General features: G+C 42.1%; 1 protein-coding gene and 1 long non-coding RNA gene across 3 annotated transcripts in view; both read right to left on the bottom strand.

Moving 5' to 3' along the window:
• Positions 1 to 14,891, bottom strand: part of LOC145449522 (hsp90 co-chaperone Cdc37-like) — a 148,494-nt gene that overhangs the window by 91,910 nt on the left and 41,693 nt on the right. The window lies entirely within an intron of this gene.
• Positions 1,192 to 5,677, bottom strand: LOC145450533 (uncharacterized). Its single transcript, XR_013918512.1, has 3 exons — positions 4,886 to 5,677; positions 4,726 to 4,820; positions 1,192 to 1,368 (listed from the first exon to the last, which is right to left on the bottom strand). It is a non-coding gene; the product is annotated as an uncharacterized LOC145450533 (long non-coding RNA).

The raw sequence follows: 14,891 nt of genomic DNA, 5'->3' as shown, positions 1-14,891 counted from the left end.
GAGACGCCGAGTAGCTATACGGCGTTTGGCGTCTGATATGGTAAGACGCCGAGTAGCTATACGGCGTTTGGCGTCTGCTATGTTCAGACGCCGAGTAGCTATACGGCGTTCGGCGTCTGGTATGTTGAGACGCCGAGTAGCTATACGGCGTTTGGTGTCTCGGTAAACTGAGCAGAGGCTAAATCCTTTGATGGTGCGACTATTGAGTTCTCGCAACTATATGATACCGAAGATTGCATATTGTTACATTTTTTTCATAATAAGCGTTGGCAGAATCCCAAATGATTGTATGTTCAGATTAAAAAAAGACACACTTGATCACCTCCTGCCGTTATACTACTAACTTGCTCACAATTTTTTTGCTGACCGGAGTTATATTCTTAAAAATGGATTTACTCATTCTATGGCTTATTCAAGAATAGTATATCAGGACTGATAAATGAAAAATAGGCCCTAAACCTGCCTTTTATCTGTTACAATAAACATGTTCAGAGTGGGAAAAAATGAACATATGAATTATCTGAGGCCTTCGATATCACCCCCGACAGTTTAACAGAAGTGACCTAAAGCTGAAGTGGATGGGGGAACATTAAACACAATGACTTGGACTCAACCCAGTGCTCTCGGCATTGACTCGGTGGTGAATTGAAAATGACTCGAGTCAAATTGACTTGGTTACAACCCTGTCACCACCCCATATCAGTGTTGGGGTGACTCGAGTCATGACTTGACTCAAGGAACCTTTTTCGTATGACTTGACTCGACTCAAGTCACTTTGCTAAAATGACTTGACTTGACTCGAGTGAGTCAAAATGTGCAATGACTCGTGACTCGAAGGTAGTGACTTGAACCCAACCCTTTATTTGTACACTCGCAATGAATTTCAGACCCAAGTCTGCAGATACAGTATGTAATGAAACCAAAATAAGAAATATGCAACGAATACCACAGTAAAAATAATCAAGAAACAAGCAACAAAACCACAGTAAAAGTCATTTAGAAACAAGCAACGAAACCACAGAAAAAGTCACAAAGAAATCAGCAGTGGAACCACAGTAGAAGTCACAGAGAAATAAGCAATGGAACCATAGCAAACATCATTGAGAAATCAGCAGTGGAACCACAGTAAAAGTGAACGAGATATAAGCAATGAAACCACAGTAAAAATCAATATGAAACAAGCAACGAAACCACAGTAAAAGTCATTAGTAAATACGCAACGAAACCACAGTAAAATGTCCCCAATAAATATATCAACATCAGAATTTACATCTGGGTACATAGCATGCAATAAAAATCAGGATCAGGTATCTGCTGTCCCGGGCAACAGTGCTCGTGCGTCCATCGACCACAGCCGTCACACGCATCCTGGAAACAAGTTAGAATCAATATACCTGACAAATGTAATCTCGTAATTGCATAGGAAAGATGTGGTACCGATGGATCAGGGTTGTTATGACTCGAGTCACGATTTTTTGATGACTCGACTTGACTCGAGTCATTTACTCAAAATACGGAAATGACTCGACTCGAGTCAATCTGTGTATTGACTCGACTTGGACTCGAGTCGTTGCTCATGACTCGAACCAAGTCATATGACTCGAGACTCAGACGGCAAAGACCGACATTTCATTGTAATTTCGAAGAATAGCAAAGTAACCACCTTATTGGGATTTTGTCTTTTAGTACTGGTACTTGAAAATGCGACCAGAAACGGCTAAATGTGGGGAAAATTAGTATAATATAAATGCGAACCATTCGATATCACCAAATAGAGTTATAAAAGTGGGTTTAACATGACCTTAACTGGAAAGTCAACACAATGACTTGGACTCGGACTCGAGTCATAACACCATGACTTGGACTCAAACCTCTGCTCGATGACTTGGACTCGGACTTGACTCGGTGGTAAATTGAAAATGACTCGACTTGACTCGAGTCAAAACTATAAAAGTGAGATTGACTTGTGACTCGCAGCCTTGTGACTTGGTTACAACCCTGCGATGGATCAAAAATTGCAAAATGATCTCTGGCCCTCAAATCTTCAGCCGAGAATATATCTTTTGCTGGCTCAACACTTTGATCCAAGCTCTACGTATCTTGGATATTAACATGAATATCGGCTTTTTCAAAAAATATTCATGAACGTTCAAAATTTGTTGCTCGAACGCATCATTGGTCCCCACTCGGTAGGTCCAAAGACACACGAGTGACACAACCATGGGACCTGGGACCACCTTCAAGAATAAAATAGATTATTTGATTATATCAACTCAAATGTTGGAGTAAAATCACGTTTCGATTTACGCCCAAAACAACAAAATTATTGGCACATACATATTACCCGTAAATTGACATTTTGACTTTCAATTACCTCGTTATAGCGATAAAGCACCACAGGAAACTATGATTTGCATGCCTCTATATGTGTAGGCGTGTTTCTGTTGTGAAGTGATTATTTGATTCAAACATTTTGCTTGATTTGGTTATGGTACCATAGGCTCCCCACTAGGGTTATGACTAGAAAAAAAATTTCAAAATTTTGTGTGGCCTGTAGTCACAAATGATGAGCTTTTGTGTCCTGATTTCAAAACTCACAAAAGTTAAGACTGTTTAAACAAAAACCTCCCGCACAAAAAATTTCCAGTTTTCACTGTATGGAGGATAGGCTTTCTTTTGTAGATACAGACTATATAATTTATTTATCTACTGATTTGAATTTAAGTGACCCAATTCCAATTGCGAAGATTTAAAATAGTATTTTGGTACATTTTGAACGCCCAGATTGAATTATTCCTATCGTGTTCTTGTTTACAGTCAATATTAAATAATTATTAAATAATTATTAATTCCGATTTTAGATGTAGACTGTATATATCGTATAATTTCAATTTGTCTGGCAAAAATCAAACTGGGTGTTCGAAAAGGCGAAAGTAGAACAACTCTAGGTATTTTCAGCGGTCTAGAAAACCGCTTAGAAGAATATGATGTACAGGAAAATTTGAAAAACTCATATATCATATGTGACACCGTAGCATCTGTTGATACTGGACGGCAGAATGGCGTTGTTTCGAAACTGCGAAATGCAATGATGAGCATGGGTTTTCATATCCCTTGCCAACATCATATTATCGATTCTTAAAGCATATATTAGACTTCTTCGATCCAACGTCTTGAAGAAATCCAACTCTCAGCTACAAATTTGGAGATGATGTGGTAAAACACTACGAAAACTAGGTGCAATCCACCAAGCACGAATTTCAGATGAAAATATTAGAAAACCGAGGATGTATAGATGATTTTAAGTTTATCTATGGCATGTGCAGAACATGCCGTTCTTTCAAATAAAATAGTATAGATTACCACTGATCAAATGGCATAAACTTCCATTTCTACGCAATGCGAGAGGGTGCTCAAGGGTTGCGTTGCGTACTTCCACTTCCCCAGATAGAGAATAACTCTGGAGATGCTTATTTATCGCGAATGCGTGTCAGGAAGACTGGTATTCTAACCAGATGTCTAAAGATGGAATATACTAGAGCCCGACTGATCATCGGTTCGTCGATAATATCGAGACGATATCACACTTTGAAAGAATTATCGGTATCGGCCATTGGAGTTGAAAAATTAACGGCAATTTGCGTGTGACGTCACAACATGGCGGAAGGAAGCCAGAAAACTATAATCTTTGATCGCTAGACTGAGAATATTGATATATTTCATATAGCTTACACTTTACAGGTGTCCAGATGCAGCCTTTCTAGTGCATTTCATGTTCAAGTGTAACAATAGCTGTAAAGATGTTCAATTCAAATAAATGCCCTCTGAAGATTTGCTTATGTAGGCTATACATCCAACTTCTTCTGAATATCGGCTGAATGTATTGGGGTTATCGGCTAAGGTGTGAGATATTGGTTTTATCGGTATCGACCCAAAAATCCAATATCGATCGGGCTCTAGAATATATCAAAGATTATTTGCTGCTATCTTTGCGGTCGAATGTCCTGCAGCGATAAAGTGCCCCAAAACCCCATTGGAAGTCGGATATGTCCGTCGTAGATGTCCCTGGCTTTAACATAATAAAAGAAAGGGAAGTCAAAATGATGAATGAACTTTACAATAAGTGTAAAAGGACATATATTTGAAGATCAAATTTGTAGCAAAGAATATCTTTGAATTTTAATTTTTTTCCATATTTGGACCAGTGTCGAAAATTGATGTTAGTTTGTGCGGGACATTTTTTTCGATTTGAACAAAATGATTATAATTTTATTAATTTATACCAAAATGTTCATCAATTCCTGCTACAGGCAAAATTTTTTTTTTTTAGTCATAACCCTACTCCCCACCCTATAAATATTGTAATTGAATTGAAAATAGTCAACTCGAGGATGGTATTGAATTAAAAAAGATGTGGCATTATATACCCTGATACAAGCCCTACACTTCACATTAAAAATAATTGCTGGTTTGTTAGTGTGAAAGATTCTGCCAGCATGCATTTGTAGACAAATTCGCGTACTGTAATCATAGGATCTCAGATAATTTTTCAAGTATTTTCGGTCCCACTGTCTCATCGGTTCCACATCTCCCCTACCCATTTCATGTTTTTTTATTGGGTTTGGACCACTGCATTCAATGCAATAATCTCCCAATTCTTATTCATCTGCATGCAAAACATACTTCGTATTAAAAATGGTTTTAATCCAACATTGACTAACATACCCGTTGCATCAAGCAAGATTTGACCAAACTGCTGGCGGTAGCTTTCGCAAGCTCGTCGAGAATGATCGGGTTTGCATCGGGTAGAGTTCGGCGGCCTATTACGTGAAATTAGATTGCAAATCAATTTTCTCAAATCTCAATACGTGAACGCATCACAAACCTTCAAAGCAAGTACTCCACAATTTCATCCATCTTTTTCAACATCAATCCTGGTCTTTAACCTTGAACTTCTCACAACCGAAGATCATTTGGAGTATACTTGTGTTGTGTAGAATTTTGCGGAGTAATATGGAAACGAAATTTTAGGTGTGTCTTGAATACGGTCTCAGTGACGCGAACTGTTGATTTACCACAGCATACGTGAAGTGGAGATACAAAGGATTTTGCAGCTGTTTCAGTCTAGTCTAGAATCAATCACTAACTAACTATAGGCCTACTAGAAAACAATAAAATATCTTGTTACCACACGTCACATACTGTAATTTTCTTGCGGTGGTTAAGTTCCCAGCAACAAATCATGCAGTATCTGTAGTAACGTCACTGACGATCTGTCTAATACGAAACGTGTATGTTCTCAAGCAGCCAGATCTTCAGTGTCGACCCAGCATCGAAGCACACGCGATGTCGTCACTTAGTAGCGTGTACGGTACAGTCAGTGTACAGGTAGTCAGGTACACACGAAACAACCATCAAATCACTTGCCCACTGGCCAATGATATGACATGCTTTGCTTAGATTTAGCTGCAGAAAACTCCTGTTCAAGCCTCAGCCTTCAAATCAAACCCTATTCTTAACATACCATATGCCGAACGCCGAATATAGCTACTCGGCGTCTGAACAGACACCAAACGCCGTATAGCTACTCGGCGTCTGAACAGACACCAAACGCCGTATAGCTACTCGGCGTCTGAACATAACAGACGCCAAACGCCGTATAGCTACTCGGCGTCTCAGAAAACCAGTGTACAGGTCAGTGTACAGGTAGTCAGGTACACACGAAACAACCATCAAATCACTTGCCCACTGGCCAATGATATGACATGCTTTGCTTAGATTTAGCTGCAGAAAACTCCTGTTCAAGCCTCAGCCTTCAAATCAAACCCTATTCTCAACATACCATATGCCGAACGCCGAATATAGCTACTCGGCGTCTGTTATGTTCAGACGCCGTATAGCTACTCGGCGTCTGAACAGACACCAAACGCCGTATAGCTACTCGGCGTCTGAACATAACAGACGCCAAACGCCGTATAGCTACTCGGCGTCTCAGAAAACCAGACGCCAAACGCCGTATAGACATTCGGCCGCCGCGCGGCGTTTGGCCTCTGAGCGGGTTTAAAGGTCAACTGCATCTCTATAGACAACTTTGCGGAATCATGTTCAGAACTTTTTTTTATACCGAAATTGCCGACTTTCCGTGATTCAACTCAATCGGAAATTGCCGTAATTTTGACTGAAAGTCTTAATATTGGCATGTTTACAGAAAAAGCAGAATGTGCATTGTGACGTCAAGTACATGACATCTCTATTCTCACCACAGCGGATGTTTGCGTTCGCCCAGACGCTGGGCGAATATTTTAGTTAGTTGTATGGCGAAGGACTCGCTTGTATGGTGTTGAAACTGAGTCTGAGTACTTCAGTGTAAGTATGAAATGCGGACGCACTTCAGGTGCTGCTTCACTCGATCCCACATCAGTGGAACCCCTAGCAGCTTCGTATAATGAAGGGTCGGGTGGTAATCAGTAGTGTGATCAGCGTAAAAGCCGCTTGTCTAAACTAAATGAAATGCAGTATGGTAGCGGCCTGTATAATTTGGTGGATTACCTCATTTCAATAAGGAATCTTGCTACAATCAATCACGGGTGTTAGTATGGAGGTTGCCAGCTTGAATGCCAACTATCAGGGAGAGTGTGTGCTGACAGAATAAGAGTGAATCACAGCATTACCATGATTTCAATCAGCTTGTTGGGATGGTGATGCATTGGAGATGGTTTACTATAGATATGAACACGATTATGGCCACAGAATTATAACATCTAGTGAATCATCTAGCATGAGTGAATGAGCCACATTAAGATGAAACGGCGAGTCTGTTGTCAAGTACACAACTTGCCTTACACAACTACACTTTTCAGGAAGCTGAGAAACACTGCACAGGATCCGATCAAAATTCACATCCAGTAGTTTCAAAGGATTTCAATTTTGAAATGCTTCATTGTGAATGAATAGTTTTATTAAAAACAGTAAACGCAACAAACTAATCCATTGACACTGCTTGTATCAGGAAGAGAAATATATCGATTTTGTGTCCAGCAATATCATCATCCCAGCTAATTTTGACGATGCCGCTACTCAAATAAAATTGATGAACTCTGCCGTTCCTGGATTTGTTTTGATGAGTGCATCGACTTCTTCATTGCAGTAATCTAGAGAAGGCAAAAGAATATCACAAGGTGTTAACACAGTCAGATTGAAGGCAGTATTCCAGTTCAGATTGAAGGCAGTATTCCAAACGTTGTATTCTTAATTATCATTAAATTAAGGATTGCCAACTGCATCCTACAATGATGCGTATGGCTTGTGAATATGGTGAAATCTTATAAGGGTTGTTTTGAACAGTTAACACAGTACTTTACGACTGTTATGTTGATGCTGGTACTTTCTCATCTCTGCTGAGCTGCCAACATCTTGAGAGGGACATAGATTACGATATAGTAATGGATCATCGGTATTATCTTGTTGCTTTTGCTGCTTATATGATAAGCAGGCATCCTGACTCATAGGCTACAGCTTCATCAGTCTATGATTTTATCAGGGTTGTAGCCAAGTCGCAAAGTTTCGAGTCACAAGTCAATCTCACTTCTATAGTTTTGGCTCGAGTCGCGTCCTTTTCAATTAACCACGGAGTCCATAAAGGTGGTCAACGACGTAACCATCAGGTCATGCAGTCAGCTGGTTACATACTCCCTTTTCAATAACTAATGCCACTACTTCTTTCAATGAGCGAAGTAAGTGGCTTAATTTTAGAATACTTCCACTTCAAAAGTTTTTGAAGGCATATACTTAATTCTACATGTACACTTGAGTGCAAACAATAACTACTTTCATTAGCACCACAGTCAATACTAATAGAAACGGTTAGTTACTCTTATAGTACTAGCTGACTCAATACATTTTCACTTACCGATTTCGGACACTACGTAGCTTCAGAGGAGTATACCGGTATTCCTCCATGAAAATAAAGTGTTGTACATGCGATAGTTGCCTGTGTTCGATAGTCAACTAGCTTGTGTATCTCGGATACTTCATTGAAGCAAGATGGTTGGAAGTGATCCGCGCATAAATATGATTCTGTGCGCAATTTTGGTCTTCACGGTGTTCACTGTTCAGCTAGGCGTCCAGTCGGCTGCCGGCATATGGCTTGTGAAAGCGATGTAAGGACACTTTGAGTACCGCATATTGCGTATTGTAGCAGCCATACGCGACATAACGTCTACCTCCATTCCTCATCTTCTCAACAGCTTTCATGATCAAACTGAAATACTCAAATCCACAGCAACAGGGCTAACTTTATGCAAACCAGGTACCAAGTCTTCTGCTGTGTCAGTTACATGACGTCATTTCATGGCTGAATGGTTTCGTTTCCGTTTTTTGGCTTTTCGATTTACAATTTAAATTACTTGAAAACTATAAGGTATTTTCAATTTTCAATATTTTATTCATATTCCCAACCACATAATGTACGAAATAAGGCAAAGTCATTTTTAAGATGCAGTTGACCTTTAACCCCTGTTGCGGGAAGGGTCAAGGGGATCAGGGCTTGGTAAGTTTTCAAAACAGTGCATATTCGAGACATTTTTATCGCAACGCGCGCGCCCGCTCTTTGATCTTGTTCAGTATTTCTTCCGTTCTGTCGTCCTCCTCGTTTCGGGGTCTTCTTTCCAATCTTATCATTGTAGAGTCCCTGATCCATTCCGTGTCGATTCGTGGCGTCCCGTGGATCTTTTTATCATATTGCCTGTTTAAGAATGGAGATTAATATCAGCAGGGATGGTTTATTACCGTCTTGAGTGGGTGGTTGAGGGTGCATGTTTACGATGATTCGTTGTTCGACCGGTTGCCTTGCATCTCCGGTTGTCTCCGTCCATAGATCCAAATACATGCTTATAACGGGTTTGATCGCCTTGCAGCCTGTAAATGGTGGGTGTGAGTCTCGAGATTAATATGGCAGAAGGTGCATTGTGACGTGCGTGCGGCCAACCTGGCATATAGACGGTCTCTTGTTGGGAGTAAGTGGTATGTGGTTTCCCAGTTGTGTCCTCGCTGCCGGTGGGTGAGAGTCGGGTGTTGGACATTGTCCCAGTTCGGCCCCTCCATTTCCTGGATGGTTCTTGCATGGTTCCTGCCCATAGTGATTTTGTACGTGTCTTTCTTTTTGTTGATATCCCCTGGGTCGAGTTGTAGCTTCTTCATTTTTTCGCTGGTTTTCTTCCAATGTTGTAGTGGCTGAAAGGTATGTGCCTTGGAGTTAGTTATCCGATGTTTTGCATACCTGCGGAGTGTGATGGCTAGCTGGTTCTCAAGCCGGTTTTCCCATTCCGTCTCCGGTGGCTCGCCGTTCTTTCGCAGGAAATGGAGGGCCGGCTTGATGTATATTAGATCTACGATCCTTGGGATGTCTGTCAGGCCAAGGCCTCCCTTGCTTTTTGGCTGTATTACCTTTTCGTACTCGATCTTATCGTGTTTCTGGAAAAGGAAACTCATTATGTGGCGTTTAAGCCTGGCGCGCTGCGTTGAGGGGAAACGGGCCATTCCCAACCTGGACAACAAAAGTTGGAACCACCACATTGCCAAATCTTCTGAAATTTGGTACATGCATAGATGAGTTAATTTCGAACACAATAAAGTTTATTTGAGGAAAATTGATCCCCGGGGTCAAAAGTTATGTCATTTTGAAAAATTGACAATTTTTTGCTCATTTTAGCTCTGCAGCATTCAGGTTTATCAATGTAAAATTCAAAAAGGTGTAAACAGATGTTGGATTACAGTTGAGATTTGGCACTGGGTTTTCTGAGTAGCTAGTATATTGGTCTATATTCTCATGTGGTATTGAATGCCATGCGGTGTAGTGTTAAAGGTTAAATTGAGGCGAAACTTGGTCGATGGTCTGAAATCGGTCAAGCGTTACACAATTTAGAATGCGAATTGAGCAAAACCTTATAAGTGTATTCCAGCGAGTAGGTTATCATATGAAAGCTGGTTACAAAGACAATTCTCCATAGCTTTTTCATTTTGGTTTTTTGACTGTAAGGTGGGGAAATCGCCATCTCAAGAGTACACTGCATTTGTACATGGATATGCTTAAGTTTGGAAAACGGTAAACCGATGGTTCCCATACTTTTTTGACTCAACACACCTTGTTAAGCTCGATTACCAGTGAACCCGTCCCTCGGTGAACCCGTCCCGTGAACCCGTCCCTCGGTGAACCCGTCCCTCGGTGAACCCGGTCCTCGGGAAATTTTGTATTCACCGGCAACCCTAATATCCCACCTCCGGCAACCCTAATATCCTACCCCAACCCTAATGTCCCCCAACCCCCAACCCTAATATCCCGCCTCCGGCAACCCTAATATCCCACCTCCGGCAACCCTAATATCCCACCTCCGGCAACCCTAATATCCTAACCCTAACCCTAATATCCTACCCCAACCTTAATACCCCCCTCCCCCAACCCTAATATCCCCCTCCCCCAACCCTAATATCCCACCTCCGGCAACCCTAATATCCTAACCCTAATATCCCCCCTCCACCATCCCTAATATCCCCCTCCCCCAACCCTAATATCCCACCTCCGGCAACCCTAATATCCTAACCCTAACCCTAATATCCCACCTCCTCCAACCCTAGTATCCTACCCGAACCCAATGTCCCACTCCCCGAACCCTAATGTCTCCCTCCCCCCTACCCTACCCAACACTAACACCCCACCTCAACCTGCAGTTGCAATAACGAGCAGACCACGCGTGGTTGATATGTGAGCAATAACAATCGTTGGGACATATTTTTCATCTGAACAAGTCACACACAATATACAATGCGATAAGACCCAATGCGATGGGTACGAGGATGTCGAACGTCGCACGTCCGCCCCTCGCCAAGTCAATTCAACAATGAGCCGACCACGCAATCGTGATCATGTGATCTGATCACTCCGTGACTGCGTGATCTACGCATGCCCTGACCACCTTACAAGATCGACAAATCAGTTGATAATAACATTATTAGTTTAATAATTCATATTAATACTTGTTAATACACTTAATTTCAAAATTTCGCGAGGGCGGAATTCACCGAGGGCCGAGTTCATCGAGGGCCGGGTTCACCGAGGGACGGGTTCACCGAGGGACGGGTTCACGGGACGGGTTCACCGAGGTACGGGTTCACTGGCAACCTTAAGCTCAACTTATATTCATCACTACCCCTGAAGACTATATGTCAATTTCCAACAACCTATTTGAAACCAAGAGCTGTTCCTTGGGTATATATTAATGGGAAATTTAAAAAAATAACCTAACCGTTAACATCGCTGGTCAGCCCGTTTCCAACACAGATAATGACAAATATCTCGGGGTTTTATTGGACTCGGACATGTCCTGGAAGAGTCATATTCAGTCTCTACCCTAAATTATCACCGAAGTGCGGCCTGTTCTACAGCCTTGGACGCTTCATGCCAGCCTGGGTTCTTCTGATACTCTTTAAATCCCTAATCTAATCGAAGTTACAATATGGCATCCTTTGTTGGGTGGCTGGCAATAAAATTGCACTCGAGCCACTGCAAAAACTATAACATAAGGTACTCCGTATCATAGCTAGAGCCCCATAGAAGCCTGTTGGTCCATCCAACAAGTCGCTGCTGAAGAGATTCGGTGTCCTAAACATAGAAGATATGCGAAAACTAGAAATCGCCAAGTTTATGTATCAGTTCCACTGCGGTCGTTGCCCCGAATATTTCAATGACTTTTTTACCTCGGAATCAAAAGCGCACAAGTACAACACACGCGCGTCCACGTCGTCCAAATATCACATGATCGACCGAAAAGATCATCGCTCCGTCCAATATGCCGGACCTGATGTATGGAACAGTATCCCGCCGGCTATCCGACAGTCGACGCGCATGTCCACATTCAAGTCGAAATACAAGCAATTACTACTAAATGAATACTAGTCCATCCCCATGCTTACCGGACCACGACTGACCTATCGATCTCGCATTCCATGACATGCCACCCCATTTTTGTCGCTTGCTTTTTTCTATAGCTATAGATACGATTGTTACATCACACCTTAAGGGCACAGAGCTATCGTGCCCCGGTTGCTCGGTAATTTTATGAATAGGAGAGAGTAAATCACCGTTTCTTTATTATGCGCGGTTTTGAGAGAATAGACAGTGAAAGCTTGTTATGAGCGCTACCGGGGCAAGCTCCGGCTAGGCATTCGCAAAGCGAAAACACAGAAGAGAATTTGATTTTCGCATAGACTTCGCTATATATGGGCATTTACAAGCGAAAGGACAAGAAATATACGATTTTCGCTGTGATTTCGGTTTATATAGATAGGTGTGCGTCTATAAATGGTAAAGAATTGTCATTGAACAGAATTTTAGGTGGGGCAATGCCCCAGTTGCCCTATAGGACGAGCCGCCACTGGTATTTTGATAAAAGTTGATTCCAAGGCACAAAAATGGAATTGTGAACGGCCTCGCCCTACGATTCGAAATCGGTCGTCTCGATAATTATTCGCACAAATCGGATTATCCAACAGATGTTTGCCGATGGCAGAATTAATGGCCTTTGATTGATCAGCATCAATCTTAAGTGGATGAGTTAAGGGTGAGCTTTTCACTGAGCGTGACGAACGTGTTCTGATAAATCTGGGGACATGTTGGTTTATGCGGTCCTGCAGACGTCTTGACGTTCTTCCCACGTAGCCACAATCACAGTGGCACCTATATTCGTACACTACATTACTTTGTTGAAGTGCAGGAAGCATGTCTTTGCGTGTTGAAGGGAGCAGTTGTGTTGTTGTAAAAATCACATTGGTTTTGACTGTGTCGTAACACTTACTGACAGCAGAAATCAATTGTTTTTCAAAGCGGGTGGAAATGGGGCCAATCCAAGGTAGATGGATACAAACATCTTTTGTTGTTCGTGCGGTGGGCTCTGTTCGTTTTTCTGCGTTGAATTGCGTTAATTTCCTCTCCATGCCGCGCGGCTGATGACGTGTTCAGGGTAACCGTTATCCAGTAAGATTTTTCGGATATAGTCAAGTTCTAAACTCAGTTTGTTACCCGAACATATCATCAACGCTCCATGCACGAGTGTGCCTATGAGGTTAATTTTTCTGCTTCTAATTTTTCTACTTTAGTAGCTTTCTTGACTACCTTGACCACCTCTGCCAATAAGTCGCTGCTGAAGAGATTCGGTGTCCTAAACATAGAAGATATGCGGAAACTAGAAATCGCCAATTGCCCCAAATATTTTTGACTTCTCGCAATCAAAAGCGCACAAGTACAACACATGCGCGTCCACGTCGTCCAAATATCATATGATCGACCGAAAGGATCATCGCTCTATCGAATATGCAAGACCTGACGTGTGGAGCAGCCCCGCCGGTCATCCGACAGTCGACGAGCATGTCCACATTCAAGTCGAAATACAAGCAATTTCTCCTAAGGAAATACTGGCCCGCCCTTAAGATTACCGGACCACGACCTGACCTATCGACCTTACCTTCCGCCGCATACCACCTCGTTTTGTCGCTTGCCTTTTATATTCTCTGAGAGAGAGAGAGAGAGTCTTTATTTTCATCGAACCAAAATACATAACAAACGGCAGTGAATGTGATACAGAAAATATGCGTGCACAGTATTCGGTATTAGATAGGAATGATCGATAAGACCGTGAAGGTCATCTAGTCTGATCACACCAGCATCAAACAGGTACACTTGACTCAGAACAGTCTGGCTGTAAAAAAATGTTTAGTTAGGAAAGGAAAATAGAAAAAAATTAAACAATGGTAGCAAATTATCAATGAAGCAATGTCTGGGCGAGGTAGGGCAACAGTGTGTGTTAGTGTAACGACAAGAGGTGATCAAGTAGGGCTTTTTTGAATCTATTATAAGGCAATTCACGGATATGTGATGGTAATGCATTCCAGATGATAGGTCCCGAGTAGTCGATAGATCTCTTAGTTAGGTTGCTATTGGGTTGGGGTAAGTAGACGTTTCCTTTAGACCAGTGGTTCTTAACCTTGCCCCCAGCGCCCCCCAGGGGGCGCTGGCGATGTTGAAGGGGGGCGGAAACGCTCAGGGGGCGATATGGGGGGCGCTGGGCTCAAGGGGGCGGTATGGGGGGCGCTGGAGAAAAAGGCTTCGCAGTAGATGATGTGGTGATAGGACATATCCTTAATGAGTATTCAGAGCAAATTATCACCGAAAACTTCGTTACATATAGCCTTCAAAATACATATATGGTTAATTGTCCTTGGGCGCCTAAAAAACTGACACCGAATGTTCATGTCTTGGCAATCTGAACCCCAGAAGACGAATTCCATCTGGCAGGGAAAAATTATATGTCAGTGAAGAAATACCAATCTGAAATCGTGTGCGTCTTTTAGTTTAGTACGATTGGGCGACGGATATTCCTGTTGGGCGATATCCCCATTGAGTGATTCTATATTTTTTGATATTGCAGACAGGGGGTCACGAAATAACATCATGCAACGAAGTCATACCAACGGGTTCGCCCGCCCGAATATGTTTAATTATTATTAACGGGGGCTACAGTTTCCAAGAAACCTCACAATGTTCGCTTCAAGTTTTGATGAGTCTGCGCACACTCAACAACTCACTGCGCTGACCCCTGGACAACAGTGCGTATCGACTAAAAAAAGGTAATAACTTCGGATTTGTTGTGCGCAACGTAGATTTTCTGTGCGCAGAGACCGTGTCAGCACTGCGCACGTGCGCATCTTAGAGGGAATATTGCACCTCCCTCAGCTCTACCGGTAAATGTGTTTACGTGAGCAGAGAGAGGATAAAAATTAATCTCAATTTACATGCAATTTCCGATGATATTGACCAATTCAATCATTAATTAGTGAAATTT

Source organism: Botryllus schlosseri, chromosome 11 (assembly GCF_051294905.1).
Source record: "Botryllus schlosseri isolate E-star chromosome 11, Bs_hap1, whole genome shotgun sequence".
In the NCBI taxonomy this organism is placed as follows: Eukaryota; Metazoa; Chordata; class Ascidiacea; order Stolidobranchia; family Styelidae; genus Botryllus; species Botryllus schlosseri.
The sequence above is the reverse complement of the archived record's forward strand: the minus strand, read 5'-3'. Positions and strand labels throughout refer to the sequence as shown.